The sequence below is a fragment of the Hemiscyllium ocellatum genome, chromosome 21 (assembly GCF_020745735.1).
Source record: "Hemiscyllium ocellatum isolate sHemOce1 chromosome 21, sHemOce1.pat.X.cur, whole genome shotgun sequence".
Classification (NCBI taxonomy): Eukaryota; Metazoa; Chordata; class Chondrichthyes; order Orectolobiformes; family Hemiscylliidae; genus Hemiscyllium; species Hemiscyllium ocellatum.
Window position 1 is genome coordinate 5,199,144 of NC_083421.1, and position 25,335 is coordinate 5,224,478.

Consider the following 25,335-nt stretch of genomic DNA (forward strand, 5'->3'; position numbering starts at 1 on the left):
TCTTGCTTTGCACACCTCCTGTGCAGCTGAGACCTTGAGTGCCTCACTCTGTGTAAGTGCCATTGAGGCTCAAGGTCTTTTCACTGCAAATGAGTGAACTAATGCTGGCCCAGCCATCGATACCTATTTCACATTAATAAATTTAAGAAGTTGACGACGCTCAGCGAAGACATACAAGTCGGATCAAATCGCCTTAAACGTAATCTTAGATATATATAGGTTTCCCTCGGTATCTGAAAATAGAGTGTTCCTACAAAACCTTTCATAAGCTGATATGGCATAAAGCGAAGTAGCATTAATTTATGTGGGAAAGAAATAATCTTTTTAGGTAAAAGTGAAAATCGTCTTCGGATTTTTTTTTTGGTTAGCGAAAACAGGACTTAATGGAGGTTTTTTGGAAACTGAAGTGGCAAAAAGCGAATTTTTGAAAAGCGGGGTATACATGCACCAGCATGGGCATGATATTCAGGGAGATGGGAAAAGTTAAAAAGAAATGAGATGAATCTCACATTTTATTTCCATCCCAGCTGATTATCATTCCATTTGTTTGTTCTTTTTCTTCTATCTCTTTCTTTCTCTGTCGATTTAACTCACTCCTCCTCCCCTTCGAAGCAGACTTCTCTGTAACCAGCATTATTCACACTATTTTCCAACTGTTTTCAGTTCAGAAAAGCTCCCCAGCACTTTCTGTTCGCTTCTTTGCATTTCTTATGCATTTTGAAATCTCCAGCATCTTCTTTTGTTTGGTTTAATCTTTAAATTTGTTATTCCATGGGAAGTCGGCATCTCTGCCAGGGCAGCATTTGTTAATCATCACTAATTGCCCTGACTGTGAGGCCATTCCACAAGCTAATATAAAAGCAAGCACATTGATATGGGTCTGAAGTCACACTTAACCCAGACCGGGTAGTAACATTAGATTTCTTTACCGAAGGTCATCAGTGAAACAGCAAGATTTTCAGACAAAATGTGGGTTTTTGGTTGATTTTCGTGAAATTCACTTTTATTCCAATTCTTATCGTTTTTATTTATGTTCTGCCATCAGCTGTGGTAGGACTTGAAACAAATCGCTTGAACCAATGTCTTTCGTTTACTAAGCTTTGCTCCTGAATTATATCCAGCGACATTCCTACTCTGATACATTGCCCTAATCATGAAGTAACGTCCGAGACAAGACCTATTTTGTGATTGAAATACTTGTAAATGGAAAAGTGGCCAGAAGAGAGCTTGAAAAATAAAGTCCGAATTTTACCAACGTGCAGACAATGGTTTGTTCAGCCACAGCACTGACACAGAGATGGAGATTGGAGATATTGTGAGCTGGTCGTGGACAGGGTTCGTGACAGAGAGATCACGAGACATAAATCAGTTCAGGGCAAAACGGGATCTCGAGGTTGTCCATAGTTTTGTTCTCAGATGTTTGTAAGAGAGTGGTCTGCAATTCAGATGAATGGAGACAGCAATTTGAATTGAAGATAATTGTTTATTTCTTTAACAAATATAGATAACAGAAATCGCAATGAAATTCAAAATTGTTTATGGGATTAATGAATGGACAGAGGTAGAGAACACCAACAATAGCGAAAGTAGGTTAGTAACACACCCTCCACTCCGCTCAAAATAATAAACAGCACCACTAATAACCGATATAGTAGAAATTCCCAATAGAGGGAAATGTTGAAAAGACCCAAGGGAAGCCTCCTCTCCATTGGTGTAATTATCCAGTCCATTATTCTCAGATTCAGATCTGTTCTCTCCACAGCTGTGCAGCAGCTGATCTTTGTTATTGTTGGAGCTGGTGCATCTGCTCCTACACTGGGATAGCGCACTGAGTAAAGCCCCTCACCAATAGGAGAGGGAAACCCTCCAGTGACACAGTTACAATGCATGGAGACTGACATCAATCACAGTCCCTGAGCAAACAGTTCTAGTTTCAATACAGCACATTCAGTTCACAATATAACTGGACTGGACTGGATGCTGACATCGCTGGCTATTGGTCGCATCTCCCATCACCTATTCCTTTCGTGAAGTCAGTGGTGACGGAGAATGATGGATGTTTTCTTATCGCAGGCTAGATGACTCTATTCTGTTGTACATTTGCAATGCTGTAACCATCTTACCCCAAATTTCCGCCCCTCCACTAAGAAAAGAAACATAGTCAGGATGTTGTTACTGTGCTGATCTCTCCTCCACGGGAACAAACCAGCCAACACACTGTCACTGGGCACAGTTGCTCTGCACATAGACAGGAAGTGTGGACTTCTCTGAATGTTTCTCTCCCTGCTCTAATAAAGAAACGTTGGACCTTCCATTCATAATCTGCTTCAGTAATTAATTTATACAAATTGACAAACATCTTAATGCAGTTTTATTTGCTGTAAAACAGTAATTTTTTACGCTTTTCCCCCTCAGTCGAAAACCAAAAGTGGACGCATTCATTAAGACTTAAGAATTAATGAGTCAGGTTTAGCTAGGAGATAGGGTGGAATGGGGGCAGTGGCTGAGGAGACTGCATGGGGAGTACAATGATATGCCCCAGTCATCATCACTCTCAACGTCAGATAGAATTGAATATAGTTCACAACAAGGAACGAGCCAACGTTTGAGAGATGCAATGCTGAATGACAATGTGAACTGAACAGGATCACTTTAAATGTGATAAAGTGAACTATATTTTATATACACACCACTTAATCATTGGGAATACAGATTGAATAGGGTCACCGCACCTGAAGCATTAACTTGGATGTTTCTTCACAGATACAGCCAGACCTGCTGAGCTTTCCCTCCAAAGTCTGTTTTTGTTTGAGATTGATCATATTGTTCATATCTGGCAGGATGCTTACAATTAAAAGCAGATGCTAATAAAAAAAATGTGCAGGGCTACGGGGACAATACAGGTGAATAATAGTAGAAATATTCGCCGATTCCAAACTGGAAGAGTCAATGGGCTGAGTTTTCACCACCTTTGCTGTAATAATTCTACGTTATGCATTGAAAGCTATTGGAGATTGGGGAGACAAGCTAGTTCAATGAAGGACACAGAGTGTTCCATCATCAAAAATTATCCCTATTACTTCATGAAGTTCAGCTGCATCTAAAATGCATTTTTAAGCAAAATAGATTTCCAGAGATTTCCAGAAATTTACAAGATGTTCAGAACGTGTTTGTACTTTCTATCTTAAAGAAGAAACATATTTCGGGTGTAATTCAGGTGTCACATACACACAACTGTAATAGATACAAGAAAGGACCACATTGTCCAAATATTACCAAGGTCAACATGTAGACCTGTCAAGAAACATGATATAAAGAAATAATGGAAATATGAAAAACAAACAGAAAATGCTGGAGAAACGAAAAAGATGAGGAAGTATCTGCAGAGAGGAACAGAATTAACATATGTCATATGATGTAACACTGTTCTGAAAACTCATGTTGGAATCAAAGGTTTTTTTTTGCATCTCTGCTCAGATGTTGCCAGATCTACTGAGTTTTACTCCAGCTCTTTTGATTTCTTTCTTCTTTCTGAACGGTAACAAAGTGTCTGATCTGAATGATAGCAGCAAAGCTGTTATCTCAGTTGAATCTCGAATAATTTGTTATGGACATTAAATGAGAAATTACAAAGTTCCTATTTTTGACAGGGCTCTAAATATCGATGACATATTGCATTGTGAGAACTTGCGATGAAAACGCTGAAACAAAACAGGAGTTGCTGTAAATGCTCAGCAGGTCTGGCAGAATCTATGCAAAGAAATCAGAGTTAACGTTTCAGGTCCAGTGCCCCTTCCTCAGAACTGATGGTAACACGGAAAATGTTGGTTTATATGTAGAAGAGACTGGATAGCTCTTAATGGAGACTGTTAGTAGCTAACAATAGAGTGTAAGTAATGGAAGGCTATATGACATTTCGGCCTGGTGTATGGGGAGGGGGCTAGGACATAGGGGAGTTCAGGCTCGAAAATTATTGAACTTGATTATGAGTCTAAAGGGCTGCAGAGTCCGCACATGGAAAATTAAGTGTTTTTCCAGCTTGTGCTGAACTTGCCTGGAACACTTCTGCAAACCTGACACAGAGATATTGGCCAGGGAACAGAATGGGCTGTTAAACTGTCAGGCAATTGAAAGCTCAGAGTCATTTGCAGCGGTACAACTTGGATGTTCTGAGAAGCGGTCACCCAGTCTACTCTTCATTTCACCGATGTAGAGGTGACCACATTGTGAGCAGCGCATGTCGTAGACCGGATCCTGGGAAATGTTGGTAAGGTGCAGCTTCACCTGGAGGGCATAGTTGGGCCCTTGGATACTGATGAAGAGGGAGGTAAATCGGAAAATGTTACACCTTCGGCAGGGGAAGTGAAGTGGACCTGTGTTGAGAATGAATAAAGAGTAGACCATTGTGTCCTGGAGGGAATGATCCCTCTAGAAGGTGGACAATGGGGGAGAGGTGAATATGTGCAGGTGGGGACATCTCGCTGGAGGTGGGGGAAATGCGGCCTGATGATCCTCTGCATGTGAATGCTGCTGGGATAGTAGGTAAGGACAAGGGAAACTCCATTGCTAGAGGGAAGGGGAGGGAAAAGCTTGAAGTGCAGGAGATAGGTCAGACTCGATTGAGGACCCTGTTGACAACAATGATGGGGATTCCCTTGACTGAGGAACAAGGTGGACATTTCAAAGGCCTGCTTGTTGTATTTAATATCATCAGAAGCAATGCGGTGGAGACGGAGGAACTGGGGGAATGGAATTGAGTCTACTCAGGAAACTTGGTGTGATGATGTATACTACAGGAAGGTGTGGGAGTCGGTGGGATAATACTGGATATCAGCGGCTTGTCTATCCCGAGAAATGGAAGCAGAGATGTTGAGGAAAGGAAGAAAGGAGTCAGAGATAGACCAGATGAAAGTGATGGAGGGGTTCAAATTGCAAGTGAAATCTGTGAACTTTTCCGATTCCAGACAAGATAGAGACGCAGCAGCGATGATATCATCTATGTATCGGACAAAGAGTTGTGGATGGGTGCTGAAATGGAACTGGAACAGGGAATGGTCAATATACACCAAATAGAAACAGGCATACCTGTGGCACACGTGTGTACCCATGCTCTTCCTCTCTGTGGCAGGAGCAGGCTGAAGCAATGGGTCTGCCCCGGTAGTTCTGTTTGTGAATTTCTGCGGGAGATAGAAGCAAGCACTGCTATCAGAGGACCATCAAATTTGGAGCAGTTAGGGGTAGGGGTGAGTGGGACAGGAATGTCCAGATGAAATATGGTCAGTTATTATAGTTGATACAATGCCATGATGTGCCGTGGTAGGGTCATATTGCAGGGGGAGATTAGAGGAGGTTTCTGAGAGTGGGCATTCAACCTCTGCAATTTCGAAATCAGCCCCCCACACTTATCGGGACAGGCTGAGTAACACAGTCAGGTTTGGATCTGAGCACATGGAGTGTAGACTGTTCGGAAAGTGACAGGTTGGATTTGGCGAGGGGAGTGCAGAGAAATTAAGACAACCAATGTCCTGTGGAGATTTCTCAATGGACCGATTTAGTTCAGGTAAAGGCCAGAGCGAGGGGTCCAGGTGGAGGGAGAGTGTTGCAGTTGGGTAAAGAGATATATGGGACAGGGAAAGGAATCTTTCCAAAAGAAATGCGCACTGAGTCGAAATCAGTGGAAAAGCTCAACTTAATGTCATGCCTAAAATTCTTTAAAGTGTGGGCACAAAGAGGTAACGTTCAGATATTTGCTAAGTACAGAACATTCAGCATCAGAGAGTGGAAATTCAGGAGGGATGGATGGTGAATAAAAGACAGGAGGTGGAGTTGGGGGAGGGCATGGAGTCAGAGGGCAGGGTATGGGAGTGGAGGAAGTTTCCAGAGGTTCAAGGGCATCTCCACGTACATCTGGTTAGTACAACGAATAAGCCGGTCAATAAATTAAAATTGTGGAGTGGTAAAGCCTTAAAACAATATGATGCGTTGCTGCTGGACTGAGAAAATGTTGATCTCAGTGGCACTGATATCATATGATCAGTCTCAGAAAGTAACTGATTGAAAATAATTGCGAAGATAATCTTATTGTAATACCCTGATTTCACTGTAGTGGCACTCAAGCAGCAAGGTCTTACTTTTTGTAGACTTTAGACCAATCTGAAAACATAGTATATCTTGATGTTATTAACAGGACAAATTTATCCATGTTTATGAATGCACGAGCAAGGGCAGAGTTTATTTCTCATTCCCAATAGCTCTGGGGAAAGTGTCTTTGTTCAGTGAGGAAACTACCAGTGCAGAATTTCCTGCGATTCCCATTGACCACAATTTACTCAGGATCCCTGATGTCATATGAGTCAAATACTACTTTGATGCAACGCAAGTTACTCTGACCTCACCTCAACTGACATTGGAAAATCAATGAAGTGAATAAAGAACAAAACATAGTGCATGGCCTATTTGAACAATGTACTCACTCTACTCACAATTTTTAAGGGAAAACTGATGCATGGATTTCTCATTCTGAGGAGAGGTTTGCCCTATTTGTGATGAGGCTGTTTGGTTAAATGTTGTGACAGAGAGACAGAACGACACCCCACTCTTGTACCATGAGGAACAAAACCAGTCTGTTCACGGTGCATCAGACAATGACAGAAACGCACTATTGTCTGTTCCTATTCGACATTGATCAAATCAATCTCATCGTTGACTGATGACAAATAACAGCACAGATGTTAGCAGCTCCCATTATCCCAGTTGGAAAGCAAAAATGGGAAGGGATGGCCAGAGAAAGTGGGACTAACTGGGGAATTGGTGTAACTTACAGTGGGAGTGGCAGAGGAAGTGTGTGAAGGGAGATCGTCAGTGGAAGAGTGTGTAGCAGCAGAAGGGGTAGTGCAAGGGGAGTAGGAGTGTAAGAAAAGAGTACGACGGAAGAGGAAGAACGGCAGATGAAGTTTTACTGACAGGGAAAAGCTTGTTTTTGAGGAAGTGAGATTGGATGAGAAAACACCACTGTACAAGAAAATCAGGATCTGGTTTCCATTCAAAATTTGGATGGATTCCTTGTACTTTCTCTTCTATCGCTTGATTCTTGTCCAGGTTGGACATGTACTATATATTTCTATATCTCCATCAAGTGCAGACGACATTTTTCTTTGTTCCCTATGGTGGTGTTTCAATATTTTTGATTTTATTTGCAGTATATATTTGCTTCCAATTCATGGTGGATATGAGAATATGATTTGATCTACTGCAGTTTGCCCATAACATAGAATTTATTTGAATATTTATGCCCATCACACTCGCTGATTTAAACAAACAATGAACGAGTGCATGTTCATCCTGCAGATTAAAAAATTTCTTCAGCTCTAGCAATTGCAGGGAATGTTACAAAGAACAGTTCCACACAAAATGCTAACATCCCACTGCAAGGTGCCAAACCCTAGTTTTTCCTAAATGATTTACAATGTTTCTAAATAAAACATGCAGAGGGGCAGAGTGTAAAAGGTGAATTCAACTCTGTCGAAAATGCTATTTGTGGCTCCCTCGTAAAATGTGTTAACTACATCACTCATAAATTCACCAAAATAGGAAAAGCAAGAGACTGGAATAGTCAAATCATCCTCTTAATAACATTTGGAGAACAGGAAGGAAATCACGGTTTGTTTGTGATATTCAGAAATGACGATTGTGAGAATGTGGAAAGTGGGGAGCAGTGTTATGGATGACAAAAAGATGACCTGGGTGGATCACAGTCAGGAGGAAGGTGTTAGGCCATAGGAGGATAGAAACAGATTATTCTGATAGCCAGATCAATGGCCTGATGAAATTTAACACCGATAAATTGGGAAGATGCAAGACAGAAGTAACAACACAAGTGAGTACTCAAAAGTGCGTATGAAAGAGAAGGGCTAAATTTGCTCGTTTTTTTCTTTGCAGCAGGGAAGGTTGAGGAGGGAACATGGTACAGGTGTACAAGAGCATAAGAGGTATGGAGAGGATGAACAAACAACAGATTTTTTTTTCTTTGTCAAAGAATCAAAAACAAAGGGATACACTTTTAAAACGAAAGAGGATTTGTGGAATGTCTTTCAAACTGAGAGGGGAGTATGAATCTGGAATGCGTAGTCTAGGAGAATGGTTGAGGCAGGTAACCACACAAACGTTTAAAAGGCCTTTGGATATGCACTTGCTGGCACTGACGTGATCGGCCTGTTTTTCATTGCAGGATTCTTTGCAGCGGCAGCCATGAACACTCTGGTATATTCTGAAACAATAAGCAATGGCAGTTGCTGCTTTGTTCCTTTGACTGTACTCAGTAAGTGGCTACATTACAAACCAGCATCATGTCATGCAGCTTCAGCACTTACTCAACCAAACACAGCCCAACCATCTCTGGGAACATCCAGGGTAATTGACATGTTCTGTGCAAGCACTGTCCAACAGCAGCACTGATATTGTTCTGGCTGTTTGCCGCCATTATTATAGTCACAGCCAGAACTTGAACACAGCATTTCCTCCAATATGATACAGACCCTCAACAATAAGAATGTTATTACTCTGAAGCATAATAAATTATTTCCCAGGTATTCACTTTGACAAACAGCAGGTTTTCCTGTGTTTTTTTGCCTGTTGTTTCTCACAGAATTCACCCCCCCAACCTTTTTACACTTTAACATTTTCTTGTGCACTGTCTCCCTGATCTCACACACCTCACTCCCTCAGATCCCCCACACTCTCCATTCTTATTGATGAATCTCTGAAAAATCTGTGCCTTACCTCGATAATTTATTCCAACTCCCAACTCACATTTTCGACTGATTTGATTCCTTCACTCGGCATGGTCATTAAACTGGCCGTGCCTGATATCCTATTCAACTCGACCTTCAGGGTGGAATGCTATGCTTCTCGGAATTTTCGTGCATGTATCTGTTTGGCTTGTCCTAGATGGATGTGCAGACGCTGTCGAAATGGTGTACTTTCTCATCTGTATGTAATGATACTAGTGATAGTGGTTTATGTCTGTTTTTCTGGCTAGTTGTTGTTAATGCATCGAGATGGCTAGTTTTCTGCCTGTTTTTCCGATGTAGTACTTGCTCAAAAGTATGAAAAGATGTAAAACAGGAGTACTCCGTTTCCGTTAGCTGGTATTACAGCATCAAGGAGTTCTAATTTCAAGATTATCAGCAAAAGAGCCAGGAGTGAGATAAGGAAAATCTTCTTTATTCAGAGTGTTGTTAGGATTTGGAATGAACTGCCTGGGAGAGTTGTGGATGAGCCAGACCTCTGTGGTGTTAAAGTTGTTGGAGGGAATCCTGAGGGACAGGATGTGCATGCACTTGGAAAGACAAGGACTGACGCGGGATAGTCAACATGGCTTTATGCGTAGGAAATCATCCACCACGGATTTGGTTGAGTTTTCTGAAGAAGTAACAAAGAAGACTGATGAGGGCAGAACAGTAGATGTGATCTGTATGGACTTCAGTGAGACGTTCGACAAGGTTCCCCGTGGTAGACTGATTAGCAAGGTTATATTTCATGGAATACGGGAGAAGTAGTTATTTGGATACAGAATGGCTCAAAGGCAGAAGACAGAGGGTGGTGGTGGCGGGTTGTTTTTCAGACTGGAGGCCTGTGACCAATGGAATGCCACAAGGATCGTTGCTGGCCCATCAATTTTTTGATATTTACATAAATGATTTGGATGCGAGCATACGAGGTCCAGTTGGTAAGTTTGCAGATGACACCAATATAGGAGGTGTAGTGGACAGCAAAGAGGGTTTCCTCAGATTACAACAGGATCTGGACCAGATGGGCCAATGGGCTGTCAGGTGGCAGATGGAGTTTAATTCAGATAAATGTGAGGTGTTGCATTTTGGGAAAGCAAATCTTAGCAGGAATTATACACTTAATGGTAAGGTCCTAGGGTGTGTTGCTGAACAAAGAGACCTTGGAGTGGAGGTTCATAGCTCCTTGAAAGTGGAGTCGTAGGTAAATAGGATAGTGAAGAAGGCTTTTGGTATGCTTTCCTTTATTGATCAGAGTATTGATTACAGGAGTTGGGAGGTCATGTTTCGGCTGTACAGGATATTGGTGAGGTCATTCTTGGAATATTGCTGCAATTCTGGTCTCCTTCCTATCGGAAAGATGTTGTGAAACTTCGAAGGGTTCAGAAAAGGTTTACAAGGATGTTGCCATGGTTGGAGTATCTGAGCTACAGGGAGAGGCTGAACGGGCTGGGGCTATTTTCTCTGGACCATCGGAGGCTGAGGGGTAACATTATAGAGATTTTAAAAATTATGAGGGGCAAGGATAGGATAAATAGACAATGTATTTTCCCTGGGGTGAGGGAGTCCAGAACTAGGGGACATAGGTTTAGGATGAGTGGAGAAAGATATAAAAGAGACCTAAGGGACAACATTTTCACTCAGAGGGTGGTACGTGAATGGAATGAGCTGCGAGAATATGAGGTGGAGGCTGGTACAATTGCAACATTTAAGAGGCATTTGGGTGGGTAAATGAATCGAACGGGTTTGGCAGGATATGGGCTGGTTGCTAGAAGGTGGGAAAAGATTGGGTTGGGATATCTTGTCGGCATGGACACATTGGACCGAAGGGTCTGTTTCATGACTATAACTGGGCATGTATTTGGAAATGTGAATTTAACAGGCTGCAGATAAAAGGGCTGGCAAATTAGAGGGGCTTGGGAATCAGTTCTGGAGCTTATGCACACACAGTGGCCAATGTCCTCCTCCTGTACTTAAAAATTTTGCACATGTATCTGATGTGAATAAAAGTCAGTATCCAATTATTTCCCATTGTAAATGCTCGCGAATATCTGATTATTTAGTGCAGCATAAGCATTTAAAATGTAATTATTGCAAGGCTAGCATCATTATATAGTGTAATTATTGCTCAGAACATGAATATTTTCAATGTTCAAAGTTTGTGAGACGATTTGTAGCTCGGCTGCTCGTTGTTATGGTTCTGTTCGCCGAGCTGGGAATTTGTGTTGCAGAGGTTTCGTCCCCTGTCTAGGTGACATTGTCAGTGCTTGGGAGCCTCCTGTGAAGCGCGTCTGTGATGTTTCCTCCCGTATTTATAGTGGTTTGTCTCTGCCGCTTCCAGTTGTCAGTTCCAGCTGTCCATTGAAGTGGTCGGTATATTGGGTCCAAGTCGACGTGCTAATTGATTGAATCTGTGGTTGAGTGCAAGGCCTCTAGGAATTCCCCAGCTGTTCTCTGTTTGGCTTGTCCTATAATAGTAGTGTTGTCCCAGTCGATGTCATGTTGCTTGTCATCTGCGTCTGTGGCTACTAAGGATAGCTGGTCGTGTCGTTTCGTGACTAGTTGGTGGTCATGGATGCAGATCGTAAGCTGTCTTCCTGTTTGTATCGTCTCCCTCTAAAACTAAATGTAGAGTGGTATATTGACGTGCTGTTAGTTGCATTTGGTTCCACAGGCTTCAGTGAGCAGCAACACAGCAAAAGTTGCAGGTAAGCTCAAGTAAAGTCGTTTTAATGCTAGTCTGACAGCAGTTGAGTTGGCAGTTAGGGCAGTTGCATGTTCCTCCTGCGGGATGTGGGAGCTCAGGGAGATGTACACCGTCCCTGATGACTACACATGTGGGCAGTGCAACCAGCTGCAGCTCCTGGGAGACCGTGTTCAGGAGCTGCAATTGGCTGCTCTCCGGATCATCCGAGATACTGAGAACTTCATAGATAAGAGCTTCAGTGAGGTGGTAACGCCCATGTCCCCCCTTAGCCATGTTTGTGTATAGACTATAATATCCCAGTCACATGGAAGGATCAACGCCTTGAGTTCATATGCATTACCTGTCAGCCCTGTTACATTTAAATAAATGAAATTTAATCCAACAAGCATTCCTTGCTTACAGCCGTGTTCCAGGCAGAGAGTAGCTGGGCGACCACCAAGAATGGCAAAGGGAATAGGCAGAGAGTGCAGGAATCCCCTGTGGTCATTCCTCGCAAAAATAAATATATCATTTTGGTTACTGATTGTGAATGTTGGGAGATGGGGGATGGGTATCAGGCAATGACCGTTCAGGGGACAGCAGCAGTAGCCAGACTGGTTGCACTGCGACTGGCTCTGGGATAGAATAAAGATAAACAGCGCCTTCGAGATAGGAGATTAGATTGTTAGGGAGACACAAACGGGAACCCAGGATGTTGTGTGGCCTTTCAGGTGTCAGGGTCCAGGATGTCTCTCAGTGGCTGCTGAATGTTCTGGGGGAGCGGGGGTGTTTGAGCTGTTAGAAGTCATTGTGTACATTGATACATATGACCCAGGTAGACAAAGGAATGTGGTCCTACAGAGTGATTACTGAGTGATAGGAGAAAAGTTAAAAACCTGGACCTTGACAAGGGTAATCTCCTGATTACTTCCAGTGTCATGAGGTAGTGAAGGTAAGAATGGGAGGATATTGCAGACAAATATGTGACTAAAGAATTGGTGCAGGCGGAGGGATTCGTATTTTTAGATCATTGGGAGCTTTTCTGTGACAGAGTTGACCTGTTCAAGGGGGACTGGTGGCACATGCACTGGAGTGGGGAGGGGGGGGGGGGGGAACCAATATCTTCGCAGCCAGTTTTGCTAGTGCTTCAAGGGAGTGTTTAAACGAGATTGGCAGGAGGTGGTATCCTGAAGAGCTGGGAGGCAAATGTGAGGCTGGAAGGAGATACAGTATTCAGAATAGTACGTTGAAGAGATAGATCAGGCAGGAATACGATAGGGAGCAAGGAATGTCTACGGATTAAATTACACTTATTTCAATGCAAAATGACTGACAGGTAAGGCCAATGAATTTAGGGTGTGTTTAGGTAATCGGCGCTGGATAGAGTAGCTATCACAGAAACATGGCTGGGAGATGGATAGGACTGACAGCTTAATGTAACAGGGTAAAGTGCATTAGGAGGGACAGAGATGGTGGAAAGAAGGGAGGGGGTTGCATTTCTGTTTAAGAGGAGTACCACAGCAGTGATCAGAGATAAAATAACTGTTGAATCATCCAATGAGGCTTTGTTTGTGGAACTAAGAAAAAAAAAGGGGATGGCGAAATTAATGGGGTTGTACTATAGGCCCCCAAATAGTCAACAGGAATTACAGGAATAAAAATATCTAGAGAGATTGGGAAGACGTGCAGGAACATTTAGGTTGTCATAATAGGGGTTTTAATTTTTATAACAGACTGGAACTACCAGAGCATTGAGCCATTCGATGGCATGGAATCAAGTAGGTGCGTCAGGAAACTTTCCTCAAGCAGTATATAGAGGGTCCTAATCGGGAAGGGGCAAAATATGACCTACTCTTAAAAAAATAGGTCAGGACAGGTGAGTGAGGTGACAGTAGATGTGCACTTTGTGACCAGTGACCATAGTTCTATTAATTTTAAAATAGTTATGGAGAGGGAAAAAATTGGACCACACATTCTAGTTCTAAATTGGGACAAGGTTAATTTTGATGGACTCAGACAGGAGTTTGCAGGGGTTGATTAGAGTCGTCTGTTTGCAAGAAAAGGGAGTTCCAGCAAGTGGGAATTTAAGATATATATGTTCCTGTGGGGGTGAAAGGAAAGTTGACAGGAATGAGGAACCCTGGATAGCAAGAGATGTTCAGGCTTTGACCAAACAAAATATGGAGGCATGGCTCAGGTAGAGGCAGCTAAAATCAAGGAAATCCCTGGAGGTGTACAGGGGATATAGGAGTTTACTGAAGAAGGAAATCAGGAAGACGAATAGGGGGTATGAGATAACCTTGCCTGAGAAGATCAGGGTGAATCCAAAGAGGTGTTTTAAGTATAATAAAGGAAAAGCAGTAACTAGAGAGAGAATAGGACCCCTCAAAGACCAAAGTGGACATGTATGTGTAGTACCATAATGGATAGGCGATGTCCTCAACAAATATTTCTCCTTTATATTTACAGTGGAGAAAGACATGAATACATGGGAATTTGGGGAAATTAGTGGTGATTACTTGGGGACAGTCCATATTAAAGGAGAGGAGGTATTGGATGCACTAGAATGTTTGTAGTTGGAGAAATCTCATGGGCCTTACCAGATATATCCAAGAACACTACAAGAGGCTAGAGAAGAATTTTTTGGGGCCTTGGCTGATAATTTTGATCATCAGTTACCACAGGTGAGATCCCCGAAGGCTGAAGGATGGCAATTGTTGTGCCCTTATTAAAGAAGGACTGAAAAATAAAGCCTGGGAAAGACAGACCATTCATCTTAACATCTGTGGAAGGTATATTACTTGAGAAGATTCTGAGGGAGAAGATGAGCATGCATTCGGAAAACAGGATTTGATTAGGAATAGTAGGCAAGGCGTTTTGACGTGACCAGAAAAGTTGAGTAGGACAGGCCGGTAGACGTCCAAACGTGTGGTGCTGGAAAAGGTAGCGTTCGACGGGCAGGAGAATCGACATTCCCGGCATGATTCCATCATAAGGAATGTATAAAACATCGATACTCCTGCTTCTCGGATGCTGCCTGACATGCTGGGCTTTTCCACTGCCACACTTTTCGACTCTGATCTCCAGCATCTGCAGTGATCACTTTCTCCAAGGGTGGGAGACCATTGGAGAAAGTGTATTTCAGTTACACCAGAAAAGGATGAAGCTTTCAGCCCCTGGCGCATGTTATACAGTTACAGGAGGAGACCAATCATCCCTTGAGTAGATAGAACGAGACCCAGTTTAGATCATGCTGCAACAGTATCTGATTATTCAGCTACTTGAAGTCAGTAACACAGGAAATGGAAGAGGCAACAAAGTGACTGGACTATGGGGTATACTAACACCAGGCTATATAGCCCCTCAAGCCTGCTCTTCCCTCCAGTAAGGTCAGGGCTGATCTCTCTCGACTGCAATTTCTCTTTCATGTCGAATTCTTTCTAGTCCTCAACTCCCTGATGTGTCAAAATCCATTAACATCTCCCTGTGCCCCAAATCATTTCAGAGGTGTAGCTGTCTGGGATAAACAAGCCCCAACAGTCGCTACCCTCTGAGAGAACGAAACAGTCTCCACACATATACCTCGGCCTGTTGATATGAGCACAAGTTGTGGACATAGCGTCCAGATGTCAACTGGACTCATTCTTATCATTGAGCAACTCGGTGGTATCCTTTACCTGTGTTCCCCACCTCACCATGCCGCCTCCTCCTACTCCCCCACCTCGCCTCTTTATCTGTACAAGCACCCCCAGTCCTGAAGAAAGGGTATACCCAAGGTGTGGACTTCTTCTCCTGATGCTGCCTGGATCGTTGTGTTCTTTTAGCCTCCTGCATTCCAACATTCACATTTTTAAACCAAATCTCTTCTTGTGTAATAGGTCAGAGAGAGTGAACGAGCTGCGCCCCTTCTTATCCAATAGCTGCGATGAGCTGAATGGCGTTCTCATATTTCCGTGAAACCAGCTTTAGATGCCGAATGAGTTCCTCGTTTTTAGTCTTTTGGAAATGTTCAGGTTCCAGTAGTACTGTTACATGTTAACAGCACGAGCTTGAATGTTGTCCAGGTTCTGATACTTTATGCGATCTTTTCTGAGCATCCTGACTATTGATCGAACTACGGAGGATCAGACATTGCTGAAGCAGCTGAAGGTGTTCGTGCCGAGGAAGCTACCCGGAAGATCGCCCACAGAGATATCCTGGGACTGAGAGGATTGATCTCCACCAGCTACATTGTGTTCTGAATGGCCCAACCAGTGGGGAATTTACAATTGATTGCCACTAGGTTCAAGTTTATTCTGTATCCTTAACATCTTGTTCAGTCATGGGGTAAAAACAAAGACTGCAGATGCTGGAAACCAGAGTCTAGATTACAGTGGTACTGGAAAAGCACGGCAGGTCAGGCAACATCCGTGGAGCAGGAAAATCGACTTTTCGGGCAAAAGCCCTTCATCAGGAACAGAGGCAGGGTCCCTGCAGAGTGCAGAGATAAATGAGAGGGGGGGGTGGAGGTGGAGATAAAATAGCATACAGTACAATCGGCAAATGGGGGTGGGGATGAACGTGCTAGGTCAGAGGAGAGGGTGGAGTGGTTAGGTGGAAAAGAGGCTAGGCAGGTAGGACAGGTCATGGGGACGGTACTGAGCTGGAAGTTTGGTACTGGGGTGAGGTAGGGGAAGGGGAAATGAGGAAACTAGTGAAGTCTAAATTCAAGCCCTGGGGTTGAAGTATTCTGAGGCAGAAGATGAGGCGTTCTTCCTCCAGGCGTCTGGTGGTGAGGGAGCGGCGGTGGAGGACGCCCAGGACCTCCATGTTCTCGGCAGAGTGGGAGGGGGAGTTGAAATGTTGGGCGACAGGGCGGTGTGGTTGATTGGTGCGGGTGTCCTGGAGATGTTCCCTAAAGCGTTCTGCAAGGAGGCGTCCAGTCTCCCCAGTGTAGAGGAGACCGCCTCGGGAACAACGGATGCAATAAATGATTTATGTGGATGTGCAGGTAAAACTTTGATGGATCTGCAAGGTTCCTTTAGAGCCTTGGTTTGTAGATGAGGGACGAAATATGGAGTGTGAAATAGGAGGATGTCATTGATGCTACAAAACGACAAACCAACGAAGTAGAGACTGCAAAGACAGACTGCTCCATGTTGTTCCTCCTAGCTCCCTTGATAATAGTTCACGTGCGTTACATTAACGTGGTTTCCTGATGGTAAGGAGACACACCGGATGGTTTGTGCGATGTCTCAAGGAAGCATCTTCCATCTCTGAGAAGACAGACTAATCTTCTGCACGGATGTCAGAAGTTTTTGCGAATGGCCAACCCTATCAGTGTGTGGCTGCTGACAAGTTTGTGAGCAACATGCTGCTCAGTGCAGGGTCTCACTCCAACTGTACATTCAGAAGGTGAGAGTTTGTTCAGAGCATGGAGCTCTCACTCAACCAACATGGGGGCTCCACACAGATATGCAAACTATCATAGAGTAATAGAGTTCAACAGGCCCTTCAGACCAAACTGGCCCATTCCGACTAAAATGTTCATCCATGCTAACTCCATTCCCTGCATTTGGCCCATATCGTTCTAAACGTTCCCGACCATAAATTTGTCCAAATGTGAAAATATGTATTGCGGAAAACACGTTATATTTCACGATATCAATGTCTTGTTTTGGAAATGATGAATTTTGGTTAATAACACTCAAGTTTTATTGCAATCACATTTTATTCTTTTGTCGCATTACAATTTAAACACTCATTTCCTTCACAATCTCCCCATGGTACCATCACCGCATGGATTAGTGTGGTGTAACACCTTTACACTGTCTCATTGTGGCAAGGAGGTCATTCCTTAAAAAGGAGAGAAGATCTGTTCACAGTGCCCCAAATACTGTCTCAATATCACTCTACAACTTCAATAAAGTGTCTTCACTCTTATACTTCCATCATTTTTCAAAGAAGGACAGCACACATTTACTGTGCTGATTACGTACTGCTCCGTATGACTTCTGTCAGTGGCTCATGACTAAGGAAATCCAGCTCTTTTACACTAAGAGCACTTCCCATCATTTCGCCTGCTCATAAATACAAAATAAGAAGGATGGTATGTTTTGCCAAATCATTTCATTGCCTTGCAAAGCGCTATGCTTTAAGCACAGCCATGCCGGCAGCACAGCGCTATTGCCATGGAGATGGTTGAAGAGGTGATGGCCTAGCTGTGTTATCTCTGGAATATTAACCCAGGGACACAGGTGATGACCCAGACCCCGGATTTGAATCTCTCCACGGCAAATGTTGGAATTTGAATTCAATAAAATATCAGGAATTGAGAATCAAATGAATCAATGAAATCACTGTGTTTGTCCTACCTGGCACGCTCATGCCCTTCAGGGATGGAATTATACCATCTTCACCTGGTTGGTCTTACATGTGACTCCAGATCCACTGCACTGTGGTTAACACACAATTGCAATTTGAAATGGCCAAGCCAGCCACTCTGTTACATCAAAGTCTACAAAGAAATGAAACCGGGCGGATCTCAGCACTGACTACTTACAGCCCATGGACTGCAGTGCATCGGGAAGGCAGCTCACCAATACCTTCTCAGGACAATGAGGAAAGGAAATTAATTACTGGCCCACCATCCTAATGAATTAAGGAAGATGATCACACTCACGGAAGAGAAACAAAGGGACATAACTCACTTAAAACCGGAACTTTGATGTACACCTTACAAAGGCATGAATTTCAATAATATGGGAACAGGAGAAAAATAAATACGATTAATCTGGATTTTTATTTCCATTCCAGCTGATCATCAACAATCGCTTTGTTTGTTTCTTCCTCTCTCTCACTTTTTCTCTATCTGTTCAACTCCCTTCTTCTCCCCTTCACAAAAGACATCCCTGTCACCAACATCAGTCACACTATTTCCCAGTTACGTTCAGTTTTGATGTACGGTCGTTGGACTCGAAATGTCACTTCTATTTTTCTCTCGACCTGAGGCTTTCAAATATCTTCAGTTTCTGTGGCACTTCCTCGTTCTTTTTGTTTCTGATCTGTAGCATCATTCTTTTTGTTCAACCTTTCATGTTGTTATGATATGGGATGTCTGCAGCACTTGTTGACCTCAATAAATGTCTTTCACTGTGAGGTAATTCCTGAAGGCAGTTGGTTTGACGTCAGTCTTAATCTGGACCAGATAATAATGCGGGATATCGTCAACAAAGGACAACAGTGAAATAGATAAACTTACTGGTGAAGTACTGGTGAGATTATATTAGTAAAATTCGCTTTTATTTCCTGTTCCTGTCATTTCATTTTAAGTTCTATCATTCTCTGAAATAGTGTCTTGAGTATAGTTACCTGGGCCACTGAATTACGTGAACACGACATTACTACTCTGACACAGTGTCCCTGTCATGAATTTACTTTACAGACAAGAACAAGATTGAGATGGAAACATTTGTAAGAGAAAGAATGATTAGAAGAGAACTGGAACCATAATGTCTGAATTTTACCAAGGTATAAATAATGGTTTATTTAACACCTGCACTGACGTCAAGATTGGGTCTGGGGATATCATGGAGCTGGTCGTGGGTAGCTTTGGTGATGGACAGAATACCAAGACATAAATCAATTAGGGGCAAATCGGTACTTTGGGAGTGTGAACAGTCTTGTTCTCAGATGTTTTTGAGGGCGGGAGTATGGGCGGTTCTGAAATTTGAGGAGAATGAATGGATTTGCATTTGAAACTGAAGACAAAAGTTTCAATCTTTACTAAATATAGATAACCGAAATATCACTGAAGTTCTCCATGGCTAGTGGGATTAATAAATTGATAGAGATGGGGAGACTTACCAGGAACGCCAACAATAGCAAGCATGGGATAGTAACCAGCCTGAATAATCAGCAGTACACCATATATCCGATATGGTAATCTGTGCCAATACCTGGAAACAAGGAGAAGACCCCAGGATAAACTCCTGTCCATTGTTCCAGCATTCCATTCTATTTTTCTTAGATTCTGAACCGCTGGTGCGACATTCCAGTCTGTTGTTCTCAGATTCTGATCCATTGTTGGGACATTCCAGTCTATGGTTCTCAGATTCTGTTCTCTCCTCTCCCTGTCTCTGCTACAGCTGATCCCTGTTCGTGTTGGAGGTGATGCATCCGCAGCTATAATGGGATAAAGCATTGCAAGAAGCCCTTTACATATAGAAGAGGAAAGCCGTCCAGTGACATAATTAGGATCCATGGAGACTGACATCAATCACAGTCACTGAACAAACAAATCCAGTAAACTCCTTTCAGTATTCTAGCTTCAGTTCACAATAACATTTGGATTGAATTGAATGTTGACATCGCTGGCTAATGGTCACATCTTCCATCAGCAATTACTGTCGTGAAGTTAGTTGTGAGGGAGAACGATGGATGTTTTCTTGTCGCAGGCTCGATGCTTCTGCTGTGTTGTCCATTTGCAATAGTGTAACTGCCTGACCGCTCCACCATGACCATCCAAAATAAACACAATCTAGATATTGTTAACATGCTGATTTCACCTCGACTAGAACAGGTGCCTAGCAACAGATTTTCAGTGGGCATATTTGCCCTGAACATGCACAGGAAGTGCGGATCTGTCTGGACATTCCTCTCGTTGCAATAAGAAAATGTTGAATCTTCAACACACAATACGATTAAGCACTGTTTTCTGTAAACTCACGAACACCTTAATACACTTTATTGACTTCAAAGCAGTAAGACTTACATTTTTGGAATTCAGTCCAAAGCCAAATGTGGAATGTTGTCGCAAAACCAGTCCTTGGTTGTCCTTGATTTCTTTAAAGAGGCTCTAAACGACACAAGATTGTAATATGTCAGCATTTTGATAGGTTCGTTTGTGCCCTTTTGTTTATACCTAACAGATAATGCCTCATCTAGAAGCCTTTCATGTCTTTAAAAAGAAACCTGTATAATCAAGAGGATGTGGCCAACTCCCTAGCTGGACAGGTTGAATCAGTTCTGCGGTTAATTGGGTCAGGGTCACTGGACGCTCTCTGCCTCCTTCTGCGCTTCTGACCTTGTAAGCTGTCAGCAGTTGTGTCTGTTTTACACTTGGTGCTAAGGGTTTTTTTAATTGGGATTGTTGCAAGTATTCTGCAACAGCATCCTTAAGCCGGAATAGCCTGCTGGTTTCAGATACGATACGTTATTCAGGAATTCTATTTTCGGTTCCTTATGTTTAATTTAGTAAGTTGGTGAATAAATGTTACGTGTTTAAATCTCGGCAGTCTCACCGGCTAATTCACTCTGGGAATATCAGCTACACACTAGCCTTCAACAAGCCGCAAAGTTATGGTCTGGGCTAGCTGCTTAAAATGTTTTGAGAGGTTGGGTTTGGCCCATAACAGACTGGGGGCCATTTGCAGTGTTTAGATAGCGAGTGGCAGGTGTTAGTGTCTCTTATTTCGTGTGTTGATTGGCGAGTAAACAATGCTTCAGATGGTGATGGTTCTTGCAGGAACCAAGCTTGTTTTGGAGGTGGAAAAAGTGAGCTTGGGTGTTTTAAAAAATGCACATAAGTCCAAGCAGCGAGAATTAGTAGACGAAGGGAATTGAAGCTACCTCCTAATGTGAGGAAAGATGAGATGATTGCAGCAGTAGCTCAGCATTCCAATTTGCTGGAAACTCCATCAGGATCTGTAAAGATGACTAAACTTCAATTTCAAATTGAGCAGCTTGAGTTAGAAGCAGAAATGAATCAGTTTGAGCTACGACTAACATTAGAAGATGAAGAAAAAGAAAGAATAGGTTTAGCGGAGGAAAGAGAAAGAATAACTAATAGCTTTCGCAGGAGAGAAAGGAAAAGGGAGAGCATTTGAGCTTCAGTGATGGACACTTGGAGAAAGTGGCTAAACATTTTCAGTGGCCAGTGACCATGTGGGCTTTATTGACCCGAACAAAACTTGTAGGTAGAGCTAGTGAGGTATTCACAACACTATCAGAGGAGGGATCTGGGGTGAATGAGGACGGGACATGTGCATATGAGCTTGTGCCAGAAGCCTACAGACAATGTTTCAGGAATCTAAGGAGGGATCCTGGTCAAATTCATGTTGAGTTTGAAAGGATCAAACAAAGTAATTTTGATAGATGGATAAGAGCTTTATAAAGAGATCAAACCTACGATGCTCTTCGAGAAACAATTAAATTGGAGGAGTTCAAAAATTCACAATGTGACATAGTGCAAACTCATGTGGAAGACTGACCGCTGAAGTGGCTAATGATTATGACTCGTGATTAATGATTATAAAACTTGTATTGGCTTCCAGAATCAATCTCAGTCCATGATGGATAGAAACTAGGGCAAAGAGACGTCCTCACGTAGAAAGGGAAAGGTAGATCTCGGTGAAGATTGAAATGATAACTTTCCATAGGTTAAAAAGGAAATACTTGAAGGAGACAAAGAAGTTAAGAAGCTATGGTGTTTTCATTGCAACAAATTAGGTCACATTAAATCACTGAGTTGGTGGGTTGAGGGAAAAAAATCACAGATGCAGGAAAACGGGATAAGTCTGTGAGTTTTGTAGGAGTGGTAACAGAAAAAAGTGGAAGCTAGAAACGTGAATCAGTGTACAAACTGATCGGAGGTTTGTTAAGGAGGAAGTGACAGATCTGCTCAGAAAATATACCTGAAAAGTGAAAGTTTATTCACATAGGCAGGTAAAGAGGATGCAATATTAAGGGACACCGATCCTCTCAGTGTATGCTTCTGAAAGATGAGGAGATATGTACTCCTGAAGAACTATTTCCAGGAAATGTACTGCTAAAGGGATTTCATCTTGAGACAAAAAGTGCAACATTTTGTAAAGCGAGGATAACATATTCAAGAAAGTGTGGAGCAATTGTGGGAGGGGTATTGGACAAACTCTCAGCTCCAGGAATGCAAGTTATCCTTGTGGAAAATATAGCTGATTCACCGGTAGGAGTCCTGCTTACTCTGGTTGAAGAACCAGTGGAGACGTAGGCAACTGAAGCAATGCAGGAGTCTTATCCTGGAAACTTTCCTGATTGTGGGATAACAAGTTCCCAGTGTCACCAGTTGAAACAGGCAATATCAAAAAAGTAAAGATAAGGAAGCTTAAGTGGCATTAACGGAGAATTTGTTCCATCAGATAGTTGAGACAAAACAGGAGCAAGTTTGTGATCATGCATGTATTTTGAGTTCAGCTAAACTAATTGAGTCACAGCAGAAAGATAAAAGATTAAAGTCTGATTGAAGATTTGTAACTCGGGTGTCCGTTGTTGTGGTTCTGTTCGCCGAGCTGGGACTTTTTGCTGCAAACGTTTCGTCCCCTGGCTAGGGAACATCATCAGTGCTGTTGGAGCCTCCTGTGAAGCGCTGCTTTGATGTTTCTTCCGGTATTTATAGTGGTTTGTTCTTGCCGCTTCCGGGTGTCAGTTTCAGCTGTAGTAGTTTGTATATGGGGTCCAGGTCGATGTGTCTGTTGATGGATGTTCTTGCCGTTTCCGGGTGTCAGTTTCAGCTGTAGTGGTTTGTATATGGGGTCCAGGTCAATGTGTCTGTTGGTGGAGTTTGTGGATGAATGCCATGCCTCTAGGAATTCCCTGGCTGTTCTCTGTCTGGCTTGTCCTATGATGGTAGTGTTTTCACAGTCAAATTCATGTTCCTAGTTGTCTGAGTGTATGGCTACTAGAGATAGCTGGTCGTGTCGTTTTGTGGCTAGCTGATGTTCATGGATGAGGATTGTTAGCTGTCTTCCTGTTTGTCCTATATAGTGTTTTGTGCAGTCCTTGCATGGTATTTTGTAAACTACGTTAGTTTGGCTCGTGCTGCGTAATGGGTCCTTTGTTCTAGTGAGTTGTTGATTAAGGAGAAAGAAGTAAATCAGAAATCAAAGGTCACACTTTTGGACTATATCTCAATTCTTTGGGAACGATTAATAGCGCTGGGGAATTGGCTGGACAGTATTTAAAAGTATTGCTGCATGCAATAAAACAGGAAGCGGACAGGAAATTTAAAATTTGCAATTTTGCTATCGGGGATAAGTTATTTCTTTTACTTCCAGTGATAGGTGAAAATCAAGGTTTAGTGGACCTCATAAAATGAAAAGGACATTGAGTGGGGGTAACTACTTTAGAAGGACGACAGACAGAAAGACATCTCACAGCGTATGTCATGTGAATATGCTCAAAAGGTATTTTGACAGGGAAGGAAAGCAAGGGGAGCAGGTGTTAATGATTATGGCGTTCCTTAAATAAAGTGGACAATGAGGTAGTTGTCTAAAATTGGGATAAATTATTGAGTTACTTTTCTGAGAAAAATTGTAATGACTAGAAAGAGTTATTACTATTATATGAGAAGAAATGCAGAAATTAACTTGGAAGTACTAACCCAATTGTGCATAATGTAGCTATAGGAGATGCTGTTATGATTAATCAACATCCTTACAGGCATCATCCTCTAAAGTTGGCACAGGTTCAGAAGGAGATTGAATGCATGCTCTAAATGGCATAATCAACGTGCGTTACAGTAACTGAAATTCACCCATAGTCATGGTGCCAAAGCCAAATGGTACCCAACGGTTCTGTGTGGACTATCGTAAAGTCAATGCAGTTAAAAAAGATTGATCTATGCCCAGTTCCGCCATTGGAAGGCTGTGGTCAAAATTTGGGACAAGCAACTTACATTTGGTATGAAAAACGTGACGGCCACATTTCAGGGGCCAACCAATAAGTTACAAGATTATCCAATGTGTAATGTGCATTGATGACCTGGTGAATTTTAGTCAGTCATGGAAGGAACATTTACAGCATTTATTGGATTTATTTGATTGGCTTCGGAAGGCAGGCTTGGTGGTAAACCTGGCAAAAATTGAATTTGCCAAAGCTCCAATCACCTTCCTGGGCCATGCTATTGGACACAGATAAACGGTATCATGGGATGTAAAAGTGAAGGCGATTGGGGAATTTCCCATACCGTTGACAAAAGGAGCAGTACGATGGTTCCTGGAATTGTGTAGATTTTATCGAAGGTTTGTGCCTCATTTTCGCAATCTGACTGCTCTACTCACTGGATTGTTGAAGAAAGGCAAGAAGTTTCAGTGGACAGAGGACTGTCAAAAGGCAATTGACGCCATGAAATATGTATTAACCACTGCCCCACTATCAGCCACACCTGATTATGTAAAACCATTCAAAGTGGCTTTAAATGTGAGTGATGTGGGTGTCGGTGCTGGGCTCCTGCAGGAAAGCGACGAGAAGATAGAAATACCTATTAAGTATTTCTCCGAGAACTTGAATGCTCAATGATAGAAATATTCAACAGTTGAGAAAGTGACTGTGAGCTTTGTGTTGGCACTATAACGTGTCAGTATTTACATTAGCAGCAACACATCTGAGACAACCATGTACATTGATCATAAACCATTGACGTTTTCGGAGAAATTTAAGTACAAAAATGCGAGACTGTTTTGCTGGAGCCTGTTGGTGCAGCCATTCAAATAAAAAATTGTGCATGTGGCAGGTCTTGAAAACATGATTGTTGATGCATTGCCAATACTGAATGACAGATTGAGGCACTCAGTGATGGGATTACCACACACTGAATCCGGATGTAGTTGTGCATTTTTGTATGTTTATAGTAAATGTACATACATCCGTATTTCAATGTACTGATCACAATTTTTGGGTTTGGTGGGGGGGGGGGCGTGGAGGGGGTTGAAACCTGAAGACATCTTTGGATATTGATGATTCAGTTTTATATCAGGGGAGTTGTCACAAAGGTAGACACTTTACAATGTTATGTTGTTCTTGAACTGTTTTCAGAGATTTTCTAACCATCCCAAGGTTCCAACATGT